Source organism: Haemorhous mexicanus, chromosome 25 (assembly GCF_027477595.1).
Source record: "Haemorhous mexicanus isolate bHaeMex1 chromosome 25, bHaeMex1.pri, whole genome shotgun sequence".
NCBI classification, from domain to species: Eukaryota; Metazoa; Chordata; class Aves; order Passeriformes; family Fringillidae; genus Haemorhous; species Haemorhous mexicanus.
The window spans coordinates 1,148,488-1,163,085 of record NC_082365.1 but is presented as its reverse complement, the minus strand read 5'-3'; the positions used below and the strand labels follow the sequence as shown (position 1 = coordinate 1,163,085).

At 52.0% G+C, this 14,598-nt stretch overlaps 2 long non-coding RNA genes across 3 annotated transcripts; one reads left to right on the top strand and one right to left on the bottom strand.

Annotated features, from left to right (window-relative positions):
* Positions 1-2,780: 2,780 nt before the first annotated feature.
* Positions 2,781-12,121, bottom strand: LOC132338259 (uncharacterized). Of its 2 annotated transcripts, XR_009489411.1 has the most exons (3): positions 11,372-12,110; positions 8,872-8,977; positions 2,781-3,871 (listed from the first exon to the last, which is right to left on the bottom strand). It is a non-coding gene; the product is annotated as an uncharacterized LOC132338259 (long non-coding RNA). The 2 variants fall into 2 exon arrangements; XR_009489410.1 differs by lacking the exon at positions 2,781-3,871 and having other exon boundaries at positions 5,100-8,977; positions 11,372-12,121.
* Positions 10,189-14,432, top strand: LOC132338261 (uncharacterized). The gene is made up of 2 exons (XR_009489413.1): positions 10,189-10,777; positions 10,863-14,432. It is a non-coding gene; the product is annotated as an uncharacterized LOC132338261 (long non-coding RNA).
* The last annotated feature ends 166 nt before the right edge of the window (positions 14,433-14,598 follow it).

The following is a 14,598-nucleotide window of genomic DNA, read 5'->3' as shown; positions in this document are numbered from 1 at the left end:
CCCCTACATCATAACCGATTTCAAATGGTGCTAGACAAAAACTGAGACTCTGAACACCAAGAGAAATCGGTCAGCCTGTGTAAGAGACGTTTTCCTGGCTCAGAGAAGGATCCTCTTGGAGATGACAGCTATGCATTCTTTAGAGATGACTACTCAGTGCTCTGATCAAACCTTCATCCACACAGGGATCAGCTTTTCCATGTCTGGGAACACGCTGGGCAGCAGGGAGGGCAAAAAAGAGTTCAGCTTCATTCTAGGTTGGGATGCAGGGCTGGAGAAATGAAATATTGCTGGGAGGTACCAGCAGCAAACTGGAAAATTATTCTGGAAAAAGGAGTGGGTTCTGTGTGTGCTGGAAAGTGATTCTGGAAAAAGGAGTGGGTTCTGTGTGTGCTGGAAAGTGATTCTGGAAAAAGGAGTGGGTTCTGTGTGTGCTGGAAAGTGATTCTGGAAAAAGGAGTGGGTTCTGTGTGTGCTGGAAAGTGATTCTGGAAAAAGGAGGGGTTTCTGTGTGTGCTGGAGAATTATTCCAGAAAAAGGAGGGGGTTCTGTGTGTGCTGTGTGGCATCCTCATGATGCCCATGGTAGGAGGTTGGAACAGGGTGATCTTTAAGGTCCCTTCCAATCCAAGCCAGTCTGGGGTTGCTGAAGGCACTTCTCTGTCTGACTGCTGAGGTCAAATTGTTGGGGGGAATTTCTGTGTTTGCAGAGCTCTGGAATGAGAATCCTGTGGTGATGGAGCCCCCAAGCAGAGGGTGGAAATCCTTTTGCTCTGAGGCAGTAAATTCAAGGTTGATCCTAATTTTTGGCTATCAAACATACTGCCTGTCAAGGTACAAGAGATAGCACGTTGGTTATCATGCAACTTGTGGATCACTTTACTCTGGACACCTTGAACTCATATCCATTGTTTATTGAGCAGAAGTACAGGAGCAGGAGGCTGTGCTGGTGTGGCCCTGGCTTGGGAGGGTGCATACAGTGGTTGGAGCCGTGTCTAGAAATCAGATGATGTTACAAAGTGGGTGGCTGGCAAAGAAATCACCTTTGGAAAAGGGGCTGATTTGAGGAGCAGAGGATGTTGCTGAAGTGAGCAGGTGCTTGGTCTCCTCCCACGCTGTAATTCTTGCTCCTAGAACACTGATTTCAAATGGTGCTAGATACAAAGTGGGAAAATCTAAGCCACCATGTGAAACCAGCTTCCAGAGGAAGACACATCTTGTGCATGGCTGCAGGCTGAGGGAGAAAATCCTTCATCTCCACCGTACCTAGAGAAAAATTCATTTATTTAATTTTATTAGACAGCAAGACAGTTACCTTGGGCTTAGCTACTTTATGGATACACTTTTTTTGTGGCATCTTGTGGATGGTTGAGGCTGGTGTAGGAGAAATGAAATATGTGGTGAGGAGAGCCCCCAGCCTGGCAGTGAGTGCTGTTTCCTGCCCTCGCCAGGTGGAATGCACTCAAGTTCTTCCCAGCAAGTGATGATCAAGGTTTTATTTCTTGCTAGTGCAGAGCACGATGCTGATGGGGTGAGTGTGGGAAGTTTCTGTGGTTCAGGAGCACTTTTTCCATCTCACTGCAGATGAAACCAGGCTATAAACCTCATTCTGTCCAAGGCAGAGAGTGTTCTGGCTTTCTGTCACTCACTGATCAGAGAGTACAGGACAGATCAGGTGCTTTTTGTGACAGGGAAAGGAAATGTGAGTGTCCTGATGGAGCTTCCTCTGTCAGCAGTCCCTGTGCTTTAAATAAGCAAGGACTTGCAGATTTTCATGAGACAACTTTTAAATTCTGCAGGCAGGATGAAAATAAATTGGATTGAAAGTACTTTGAGTGTGGGTCAGAACAAAAAGGGAGCGTTCACAAATTGAACTGCAAATGGTTCAGTGGAAGTTGTCGAGGAAGGAGAGTGTGAAAATGAGTGGCTGATGGTTCCTGGAACTGCAGCAGGGCTGAGCACTTAACCTGCAGTGTCCACAGCTCAGAGCAGAGGGAGTAGAGGGGGTGTTGAGCAGCCTCTGAACTGCTCCACACATGCATAATTCAGGAGCTATCAACCCCTGGATAAGTGTCTGACCTGTGCTGGAGTAGAGGCCAATGTGAAATGGAACAAAGCACAACTGGAGGCAGCAGTTTCACTTATTGATGCCCTGGGGTTTTGGCAGCTCTGTGTATTCCTGTTGTAACCACATCCAAAAATCTGCTCTGGTGCCTCCATCCTAATGCACACTCCCAGGCAGCAGAGGGAAAGCTCGGAGACAGGAGCTTGTCCTTCCAAGAAAGAGGGGTGGAGGAAGGGGAAAGAGCTGGACTAGATTCCTTGTCTGGATATTTACTGTCGTTTCTAAATCCATTATCTGGGGCAGCAGGGTGAAAGAGGAGTGGAAAGCAGGTTCCCTCCCCAGTGCCTGCTGTGTGGCACAGTTATTTAGGAGGCACCCTCTATTATCAGGTGAGATTTACTCCTGAAAAGCTGCACCAGGAGTTGCTGCTGAGGAGAAGCAGGTGCAGAATCACAGAATCACAGAATCACAGCAGCATCTCTGAGAAACAGGCTCACAGTGAGGTTTGCTTTGGTTTTTCCTTGCCTCAGTAGTAAGCATTACAAAGAAATCTGCATTAAGGTTTTGAAAAATAGTTGGAGGAAATGTCACTAAATTTTGTGCTGCTGAAAAATGGGAACTGGTGTCAAAGTATGAGACTTGGAAGGACTGAACACCTCTGCACATCTTCCCCTCTGCAAAGGAGACCAGCCTTTCCAGAAATATCATGCAGCAGATGAAGACCAATGGCTCATTTATTATTTATAGTTTTGATAAAACCAGGTTTCACTTCAGCATAATTAGGATGCTGCTGCCCCTCCTCCAGGCTACCTGGAGTTTGTCCTGTTGCCTTCACGAGCTCCCCAGAAGGTGTCAGCCCTTCTTGGCAAGGTGCAGGTGCACATTTGGGAAGGGTACATCTGTCTGTGCTCTCCTTTCCAAGCTCCCAGTGTGTCTGGGCAGGAGAAAGGAGCAGTTCAGGATGCTCAGCTCCCTCCTGGGAACGTGCACATGGGCAGGAAAACAGGAGCACAGCATGGTTTGGGTTGGAAGGAACCTTAGAGCTCACCCAGTGCCACACCTGCCATGGGCAGGGACACCTCCCACTGTCCCAGACTGCTCCAACCTGGCCTTGGACACTCCCAGGGGTGGGGCAGCCACAGCTGCTCTGGGAATTCCATCCCAGCCCTTCCCCACCCTCACAGGGAAGTAAATGAAGCAGTGCTGGTCTCAAACTTATCTGCAGTGTGGAGAGCAGCAAATCCTGTCACCTGTGCTTGGCTCTGTCACAGTGGTCTGCACTTTCCAGTAAATAATAGTAGGGAAAGTACAGTGTCATTCTGTGGTTTTCCTCCTTTTCAGGTGTTTTAGTGGCAGTGCTGTAGCTTCTTTCAGAGGAACAGCTCAAAGCCTTTCACAGACTTCACACTGCTTTATACATTCCATAGGAAACAAAGACAAAAAGGGAATCCCTGCCTTCCCTGTGAAAGGGAACTTCCTCTCTTCCCTGAGACCTTCAGTCTGCAGGAACAAGGCAAGCCTGGATGTCACAGACCTGATTTTTCACAACCTGCACCTTCTATAGAAAGGCAGTTCTGGGGCTTTTACAGAAAGCAAAACAGATCTCAGTGTGCATCATGAATTTTCTCTTCCATTTTCACATCATGGGGTGAAACTCGTGGTTCATCAGGCTCTGGTCTCCCCTGGAGAAAATAATCCCTGTTTTACATGCTGAGAATCTGAGCTTGATGCATCATCCTCCCAGTGAAGGAATGAATCAGCCCAAGGCCAGGTGCAGGACAAGGGGTGTGACAGTACAAGTGCTGACCTGTAAGGGGAATGGAAATGAGTGAACTTCTAAGGTTTCAAAAGAGCCTCCTCGGCGTGGGGAGCCTGTAACTGCATCTCTTTGTTGTGCAGGTCTGGTGCTGCGTGGGTCAGCTGTGGACAAATGTGCTCTGACTTGCACTGGGAGCCAGTCCTGCTGAGCACTTGGTATGTCCAGAGCACTGGCCTGGGCTGAGGGAAGGCAGAGGAGGGGCTGCACTGCCCAGGAAAATTGATATTTGTGCCTAGGAGATGGCTCTGGAGAGACCACTGCTGTTTTGGGCAGCAAGAACAGGTACTTCCTTCACGAGTTAAAGCATAAGGGAGATATTTTTTTTTCCTTTATTAAGACCACAATAAAAACTCCACGTTACAATCCTGAATTGAACGTAGCCTATTCCTTCAGTCCTACTCTTGCAGCCTTACAGCTGCAGTACAAATGGAGTTAAAAGCCAGACACTCTGTGTCTGAAACCCCCCAAAACCCCAAGGCAGGCTGAACACTGGGACAGGATGGGGGTAAAAGCCTCTGGAGCTTTGTGTCCCTTTTAGCTGTGAGCAGTGGGACAGTCAGGCCTGCTTGGTTTGAGTCACTGATTTCAATTCCTGTTAAGGGGAATCTGTCAGAGCACTCTGCAGTGTCTGTTTTAGCATGGAGACCATTAGAGGTGTGCTTAGATACCAGTGCTGTAGTTCCCCATCTTTGATCCCCCCTCCTCATCTGAAATTGCTTTGACTTGCCTGGAGTCATGCAGTTCTCCTCCAGCTTTGCTCTCAGGAGAGTTCCTGGGCAAACCCTGAGCCTGTTTGGAGGGCACAGGAACTGCTGAACCCTTGGATCCTGTGGAGAATTCCAGATTTCACAGGGAACAGTGAGGTGAAACTGGGCAAACTCAAGAAGAGCACTGCACTTAGATGGCTGAGGTCAGGGAAGGGCAGTAGGAAAGAAAACTCATCAAATTTAGCCCTACCCAACCTGAGTGAGCAGCACATTGCAAAACTCACTCCACTCAAACAAATGATCCACCTAAGCAGCTGCACCCAGAAAGGCCATTTTCTATTCCTAACTCCTGTACCTAAGCATCATTTTAGAATGTAAAGTACTGATTGCAGGGCTTGAAAGCTCTCACAGGGAGATGATTGTTGTGATTTGTACAGTCAGTTCAGGAACACGGTGTTCCCCCAACACCACTGCTCCAGCTCCTCCAGGTAATGGCAAGGGAAGCCATATTTTTCTTTTGTGTCATTCTAGAGACAAAAGAATGTCCTGTGCCAGGGAGGAGCATAAGGAAACAAACCCAGCCAGATGTTCACTGAAGTATAACCTGCCTTTAAACCAGGCAGCTGAAAACAAGCCTTTAGTTTAACTCTGCCTGCAGTACAAGGACCTGGCAAAACAGCTGGAGAGAAGCACTGACCAAACACTCCTGGCTGACCCCCCAGCACACGAGCTGCTGGTCTGTCCCTGTTCCCAGGGTTTCCATCATTCCATCCCTGAAATGTCACTGTGTGTTAGGAACATTTGGGCTGGAGATCCAAATGCCAACCCAGTGGCTGCTGTTGGACTCCTGAGCGCCGTGAGTGTTTGTGGGGGGAGCTGCAGAGATGAGCCTCACTCAGAAATAGCTCTTCCTTGGAAAGCTGGAGGGCTGAATCACAGTGTGTTGGCTCAGTTTTTAGCAGACGAGCCATCACATCTGCCTCCCTGTAGGCGAGGAGCCGTCACTGGCATCGGGCTTGGCAGCCAGGTTCTGTCCCTTTGGAAACCAGGCAGTGATGATGAGGAAGGCGAAGGCTCATGGTGGGCAGGGTCAGGCTGGGGGCTTGGCGAGGTGGGCTGGCAGCTCTGGGAGCAGGAGGGCTCTGCTGGTGGCCCTGCTTGGCCTGCACTGCTCTCCTGTCCCTCTCTGTCCACAGAATGTGCCCCCAAGTTGAACTTTGGGCACTAAATAAGTTCTTTTGCTCAGAGGCATTAACCACTGCTCTGCTGCCTGGGAGGCTGAGACAACCAGAGCCATCCCTGAGTATACCCATGGCTGCTGTTGTCCTGAGACAGCTGAAAATATGAGTGGGATGGGCAAATAGGAACACCAGGAAAAATGGGGAAACTTGGGAGGGGACAAGACAGCTCCTGAGCTGAGGTACCTGAAACTGAAAGCACCTGAGAGACACTCCTGGCTTGACAGGCTCTGGGGAGCCTGCAGAGCCCACCTGATAGCCACAGAAATGCAAATGTACACAGAGATTTTCGTCCTAGAACGGAGTGTGAGCCCTTAAATACACGTCACTCCTGGTTCCCAGCAGTCCAGAGAAAGTCTTGGGGGAAAAGGGGATGAGGGAACTAGTGGAAAGTTTTTGGAGCTAGCAAGGAAACAAATTAGAGAAATGGATTTTAAAGTCTTTCAGAGACATGGGGTTTTTTTGGAGCTACAGTTTTGGGCTCGGTGTCCCCACTGCTGCAGTAATGTTAATTTTCAAGCCTCCCCTCCAGGTTCAGGCATGGGCACAGTTGCAAGAGAAGTAGATTGGGAGTTCCTGAACCAAACTGGTTGCTGACCATGAGTCAGGGGAATGACCTTGCAGCAGGCAGCTCACGGTGCCGCTCTCGGAGCCGTGCCAGGATAAACGGCACTGGCATCTCGGAGGGCTGGTGGAACCATTTTGTGACATTCCAGCTTGGCCTTTTCTCCTGCTGCCTTTGCACTGAAATTGTTTGGGTGGGTGGGAATGGGATAGAGTATTCCCTTTTTTCCTCACAGCCTGGGCCTGGGACTGTCTAAATACAGAGATAAAGGAGATATGGACAACTCTTATCTCTTGCTTACATCCTTGTCCATTAACATCAGCATTACAGATATTTAGCCAAATTAAATCTTACTCTCCCCCCCCGGCCATACCCATATTAAACTGTAAGAAAACACCATGATAAAGTTTAAAAAATCCTACGCAGCAGCACTGAATTTTCTGGATAGGTCTAGGAGAGATTTGTCAGAGGAGAGAGGGTAGAACACTTGGCATTTAGACGTTTTAATGAATGTTCCCAAATAAGAAAAGAAAAACATTTGCTTGTAGACTCTAAGCTTCTCACAGCATCAGAAAGCTCCTGACACAGAGCCCAATGCTGTATTTGTATAACATGGAAATGAACAGCAGCAGCAGCAGAGCTGCAGGCTCCGAGCCTGCTCTGCGAGCAGCAAAATGGCCAGGGGTGCTTGGGCTCACCCGAATTCCTTCACCATTTGGGGGGTCACTAGGTGGACCTGATACCCCTGACCCTTCAGGTGTAGTTTCAGCTCTAACATCAGTATGAAACAAATATTTCTAACTGTATTCAAGCTTGTGCCCCCATCAGCTCCACTCCCTAAAGCACCGACAGGAACCAAAAGCAAAATTCGTCTGCGTCACAGATGTAACATGACCATCGGCAAAACAAGAGCAGGAGGAGATCATGGCTGTCTCGTCCCTCACAGAGCCTTCCTTCGCTAGCAGACAAGAAGAGGTAATGCTTTTAAATTTATACCATGGGCTTGTGAAATCCTGCCCTTCCTTCCCCGAATCCCGCGGTCCCCGAGCGGTCAGAACGCCCGAGAAAATTGCGTGTGTTTTGTCGGCGTGGTACCGAACGCTGCGTCACGGTGCTGCACCAAGGCCGAGGCAGAGCAAACCCCACTCCCCAGAGCAGGGAAACCCAGATACAGGAAAATGAATCAGCTCATACAGTGTCACACACACAAGTGTCAGAGGGAGGGAGAAATCACAGCTTTCCCCAGTCCTTTTGCGGCACTGTGCGGAAAACGATCACGGAGCAGTTACCCAGGTACAGCTCACGGTGACAGTGCCACCCCTGTGCACACAATCACTGCTGTCCTACAGAAATATACCATGTCCCCTTCTTAGCCTTGTTTCCTGCCAGTCCCACAGATTTACCTGCTGACAGTAACCTCAATTCCTGAGTAATGAGATTTACTGCGGGAGTTGAACATTGAAATAATTCCTCTTATATCCGTCTCCCTACCCTCCCTGCGTTTGGGCACAGTTAAACCATCGCTGTGGCCAAAACATGGTGGCGAGAGAAATTAAACCAAATACATCCCTGCACTGAACACACTCAGCAGCCAGTGGCACCTCCTTGAAAGCCATGAAACAGCACCAGCTTTACAAAGTCAGGGCTTTTCCACCCCAAAACCATGATGGGGAAAACCACAAAGAGCTGTCCATGCAACCAACACTCGGGAAAACAGACTCAACCCACCCATCATCCACACAGCCCAGCACCATGCCTTAGTCCAGCTCCTGGCCGTACAGACCCCACTCCACAGCTGCCTGGGACTGTTCTCATGTGTGTGTGTGTTTATGCCTGTCTGTCTGTCTGTCTGTCTGCAGGGACCACCGTTGTCGCTGCTGTTCCTGTTGTTCCCCTGCTCTGCGGATCTGGCGCTGCGGGAGGCAAGGATGCTCCGAGGGAGCCAGCTACAGCCAGCGAAGGCTCAGTGAGTCAGGAGGGGTTGTGATGACTGCAGTAAGAGGCTGAAATTCCCTATGGAATCTGGCAGGAAAGGAGGGGAAGGAGGAAAGATGGAGATGGGAAAGAGGGAAAGAAAGTGGGGAGTGGCACGTACAGTCTGTTGGGTTCTTCCCTCCCCGTCCCTGCGCCGCACTGCCGTTGGAAATGGCGGCCCTGCGCAAAGGACGGCGTCGCGAAAAATCCGCAGCGCCTGCGGCCTGCACGACCAAACTCCAAAATTCCATCCGGGGTGTAAATCCAGCCCTGCCCTCTCTCCCTGTCTCCCAGAGCACCCTGCAGGGGCCAGGCTGCAGCCCAGGCGATGGGGACGGCGGCCGCGCAGTTGTTGCTAAACAACCAGCCCTGACGCTGGAGATGTCAGCCAGTGAGTAACAGAGATTAAACACTCCTGCTAGCACATCCTGAAACTTGGGTAAGCCTCAGAATGATGAAAGGCTATGGAAGAATGGCCCCTGTTGTACGAGAAAGCAAAGTTACCACTCCACTGCATAATCGGGAGACTTCCTCGGCCAGAAGGACCAAGCTCAAGGCTGGCTGTGTCCTCAGCACTTCCAGGCAGAGCTGCCATCTTCATTGCTGGGCGCTTTAAGAAGAGAGGTGAAAAAATAGTAGGGTAAATGGTTAAGAGGGAAAAGTGTTCTCCCCTTCACTTCCTTATCCTCTCTCTGGAGCTGCTCTCTGCCCTCAGTCTCCCATCCATTCTTAACCAGTTCCCAGTCCATCCGTCCTTGCTTTCTAATGCTGTTACTCCTTTGCAAACCTTTACAAGACCCATCACTGAGGGCAGTCTCCCTCTCTCTGTGATGTTACCAAGCCTGTGGCACACTCACACTTGTGCAAACAAAAGCTGAGTTTGGGCAAGAGTCGCTTTCATTTCTTTAACTATTCCCACGACATAATTTCCAGGTGCAATCCCTGCCCCAAGCAGTTCACAGTGCTGCCAACACTCCAGCACCTCACCAGGGAGAAGGAAGCAAGGAGAAAAGCCCTGAACCCCAGTACTTTCCCCTGCACCGTGGGCTGCAGCTCTGACACGTCATCGTTGTGACTGGATGGCGAAACGAGACCTCCTGAGAGCACCCATGGGCCAAGGGCTGCACCCAGCACAGCCAGCAGTGACCAGCTCCTGTCCTGCCTGCTGCCCGAGGGACGCCTGGCATCCCGGGATCCGAGGTGGGTGCGCAGTGAGCAGCGGGCAGGGAGTGGGCAGGGAGCTGGGAGTGGTGGGGAGTGGGCAGGGAGCTGGGAGCAGGGAATGGGCAGAGATTGGGCAGGGAGCAGCCTTGGAGCATGCCAAGGAATGGGCAGGGAGAAGTTAGGGAATGGGCAGGGAGCAGGGGGAACAGACAGGGAGCAGACAACGAGCAGGCAGGGAATACGGAAGGGGCAGCTGCTGCTACTCAGAGTGCTGGGATCAACGTTCAGGTTGCAGAGGCAGCCCAGTGCTCACATGGCTGCTCTGCTGGTACCCACGGGCAGGGAATAGGGAATAGGGAGCAGGGCATTAGGCAGCGGGCAGAGGGCAGGAGCCAGGTGCTCTCAGGGCTGCTCCTCTGACATGAGCAGGCAGTGAGCGGGCAGGCAATCAGGAGTGGGAGCAGGCAGAGGACAGCCCTGGTTGCATGGCCACTTTGCGGACACCCGCGGGCAGGGAGCAGGCAGGGAATAGGGAGCAGGGAATAGGGAGCAGGGAATAGGGAGCAGGGCAGGGAGCAGGCAGGGAATAGAAGCAGGGAGTGGGCAGTGGGCAGCAGGCAGAGGGCAGAGGCAGCCCTGCTTGCTCACCCACTCTGCTGACACCAGCGGGCAGGGAATAGGGAGCAGGCAGGGAATAGGGAGCAGGGAATAGGGAGCAGGGTGTGGAAGCAGAGAGCGGGCAGTGGGTAGCGTCAGAGGGCACAGCAGCCCCGCTCGCTGCCCGCTCCGCTGACACCCACGGGCAGGGAGCAGACAGGGAATAGAAGCAGGGACTAGAAGCAGGGACTAGAAGCAGGGAGCGGGCAGTGTCAGCGGGCAGTGTCAGAGGGCACAGCAGCCCCGCTCGCTGCCCGCTCCGCTGACACCCACGGGCAGGGAGCAGGCAGGGAGCAGACAGGGAATAGAAGCAGGCACTAGAAGCAGGGAGCGGGCAGTGTCAGCGGGCAGTGTCAGAGGGCACAGCAGCCCCGCTCGCTGCCCGCTCCGCTGACACCCGCGCACGGCCAATGGGCTCGGGCGCTCCACCTGCCATCCCCGGCGCGCCCAATGGCGGCGCGGCCCCGGCGCTGCGCCCTCCCCGGCCAATGGGAGCCGGCGCTGGCTCTCGTTAATGATGCAGCAGTCCAGGGAAGACTATCACATGTGAGCTGGCCGCCTGCCAGCATGGAGACACCGAGAGAGCAAGGTAAACAACTTTCCAACGCCAAAATGATGACATTTAATCCCTAAATGCTGGCTTCCCGGCTCGACTCATCTTTAACCCCTTTCAGCTGGTGTGGAAGCGTCTGGAAGGCACCCGTCTACCTGTCCCCAGTGCTTTTAAAAACTGGACGACGTGCCCTGCAATGATCACTGCGTCACCGTTTGCCACTTTGCGAACTACGCAGTGACAAACCTCCGAGCTCCGAATCTCAGGGCGCCTGTTAACCCCTGCACCAAGCCCTCGCCGACATGCCAGCCTCCAGGGACACGGGGGGGGATAAAAAGCCCAGCCAAACCGGGAAAACAGCAGTCTTTGCAAAGTTGTCATCTCTCCCCCATGACTACTACCCTCCTCTGCAGTACAGCAATGCCGGCAGGAGTGACATTAGTACAACCTGTGCCGTCGCTCCATTGAGAAAACAGCTCTGACGCAGAACAGAGCAATCCTACCCAGCCAAAATAATAATAAAGGCACTTTGGGATCCGAACTTAGGGACGACGGGGGAAAGGGACGCCCTGCAAATAATCCAAATACGTGGCTGCAGCTCCAGCCCCATCCTGATCAAAGGGTACGTACGTGAGGGAGACGAACCGGACCGAGGAGCCGTGCCCGTGCACCATCTGCGCAGTCCTCAGCCCTCCGCTCGCTCTGGAGCGCCGCAGAAGAGAAGGTTCCAGAATTTTCCTTCCCGTTAACCCTTTCGGTGTCTGCCCACTCTCCCTCCCCGTGGGATTAAGCGCGCCGGGTCTCCAGCATCGTCAATGGGCGAAGCCTCCTACGCCAAGCGAGCCCCAGTACGAGGTGCAAATGGCAGTGGATGGTGGCAGGAGCCCAGTCCGTGGTGTTGGTGCCACTTCTCTTCCTGGAGCCCTCTCTGCCTCTCTTGCTGCCTCTCTCCCCTCTTGCTGCAGCAGGGCTGTTGCTGGTAGACCTATCGACGGAGCTTGCTCTCTCACTCTCTCGCTGAGCTCTGTGACGCAGCTCTAAATTCTCCAGCCTGCTCCTTGTGTTATAAGAGCGGAACTGCAGCTTTCCAGGGAGCCCGTGCCAGCGGTGCCAGGGCCAGGCAGACCGGAGGGAACGTCGCTCCTGGACTCTGCACCTTTTTTTGGCAATTATTCTGTTCCTCACCTCTGTTTCTGCGCTTCCTCCCCAGCTCTCAGCCTTGCATCTCCTTCTCTGCTTCTGAGTCATACTTACATACAGGTTAACTCTTTTAGGATTGGTAGTCAGCAGTACAAATCTCCAGCGATAGCAGCTGAAACCACAGCCAACTTTTTGGTGTTTTCTGCTTTAAAAAAACCAAAGCAAATCTTGCTGGCTCTAAAAAACAAAAACACGTGCACGCACACACACGTTGCAGTAGAGAGTTGGTGCTTTCTGATTAACTGTTTCTGTGACAGGAACCACTGCTTGACTTCCTGAAATAAAATATTTTAGGCCCACGTCCTGCAAATCCTCAGCAGGCAGATCCCCTGAAGCACAAGGCAGCTTAAGAGGACTGCTGCTGTGATCAGATGCAGGACTTCTGGGCATGAGGCTACTGCTGGCCCCACAAGCCCCTGCTCTGCTGCCACAAGACACTGATCTGAGCGTGGTTTGGCTGCTGGGCAGATGCTTGGCGTGAGATAAGGTGCTGAAAGTGCTGGAAAGCCATAGGATCTTCTTAATCTGAGCAGCATTAATAAGTGTTATCACACACACAGATTCACAACGCTCGGCGTAGGCAGGGGAACTAATAACTGCGCTCCTGGAGTCACCAGAATCCAATAATCCCCGACAAAGACAGTCCACAGGCAGCTCTGCATTTCAGCACAGCAGGCACCATCCCCAGGCAAGGAGCCTTTTGCAGCTGCACGCTCTCTCCTCTCCTCTGCCCCCCAGATCCCTGGAATAACTCCGGTGCCTCCGGCCAGCCCTGGCACCCGGCAGGGGAGCAGAGCTCTGCCAGCACCGGGAAGTGTGGAGGAGGATCCGTGGTAGGTGCAGCTCCTGGGAATCAGGGAAGCTGATGGAGAGGCAGCACTGAGAGGGAGTTGATGTGCACACACAGAGCAGCGAGGAGCAGTCCGTCAGGAAACACGGAATGCAGAGAGATCCCTGCTCCACTCCTCCGTCTGCCATTTTAATTCTGACTTCAGAGCCGGCTGCGAGCGTTGGGTTTTTCACTACAACCAAAGCTGAAGTAACCACGGTTTTTTCTCCTCGCAGTGTCTGAAGAGCCTGAGCTATTTTGGGATTTGTCTGTACTACACTGAAAATGACACCTGTTACGCACAGGCACAAATGAGAAAAATTACAAGTGCCCGGTTCCTGTGATAGGATCCTACAAAAAATGGGGTGAGATCCGCTGGGTCTGGGCTGGGTGAGCAGCACGGGCTCTGCCGTGGGGCAAAGGGGATGACCCCGGTGAACTGAGCAGACACCAGGATGAGAAATGTAAAAAGTCTGTAGTAGCTGATGCAAGGGGAAATCAAGCCTCCATGTGACCAGAAGAAGTAGTGCATGATCAACTAAATGCCACAATACATGGTTTCTTATGCAATCGAGCCCATGGGACTCCAGGCCTTACACATCCACTTTGTGGCCAAAGCTGCAGGGATTAACTCCTTCCTTAATGACTGGGAGTGAGCACAGGCTCCTGACATGAGTCATCCCCCAAGCAGGCCGGGGTTTGCTGAGACTGGAGCTGCCTGTGCTGCTTCCAGTCACCCCCATTCTCTCAGGAGCCCCCGCACGCAGGGCCAGGGCGGATTTTCTGTGTTCCCACTTCTCCCTGGTGGATTGCACCAGGCTGTGCAGGCAGGCAGAGCCCACCTCGAGATCCAGGGAGCTCCAGACATGAAACACCAGAGCCAGATGAAAGCTGGGAGCCTCAGAAGTGGGGCAGTTCACTTTTGGCTCACGCCGCTTTTGTCAGGCCTGTGGTGTGTCAGGAAGGTGAAACCAACTTTGATTTATCCCAAACGACTCTTTCTGGTTGCTTTCAGGGGAAATGCAGCGTTTATTTTATGGTTTGCTTTCCTTTGAAAGTGAGCAGCCCTGGGGTGTTTCTGTCTTTGCCTGGCTCTAGGTACTTGCTGGTGGCACTCAGGCTCCCAGGAGGAACTCAGAGCTGTGCTGCACTGGGGAACAATCAACTGTGAGAAATCTTGGGGCAGTGGAAAACTTCAGCCCTCAGAACTGAGTGATGAGGCCTAAAAACGTAAAGTCATTTTCTGACACTCTTGGGGAGGATTTGGCATTTTCTGGTTTGAACATCTTCGACATTCCACTGTAAAAATCTAGGCTGCTTTTCTGGTTTGACTGGAGCCCATTTCCATGTGTGGAAACTGGTTTGGGTTGGGTTTTTTTTAGCTTTTTTTCTTTTCCTTCCAGACTTTAAAAGTAGGAGGCAGAGCTTTGGTTTTGTAAGAACTGCCTATGAGGGTGCAAAGTCCTGGGCCAGAAAGGAGGCTTGGAAAATGGGAATAATCCATGGCTGTGCTGTGAGACAGGGGAGATCAGTGTCACCATCAGAATGGCAGGGTAGGAATCTTCCAAAACTGGGAATGACCCCATGGCTGATCACGGCGGGGCCCTGAGTGCTTACAGTGCTGATTAATAAATAAAGAGTTTTTATAGTGCTGAACATTCTTACAGGATTTCAGGACTTGCAACTGGGATGGTTTGGGCTAGGTATTTGGGGAAAATACCATTTTTTGAGGATGGAGGGAGGGGATTGACCCTCCAGGCTGTCATTGACAGTTCCCTCAGCACCACGAAAGGATCAGGGAGCGATTCCTCAGCTTCCAGAGGAAGTT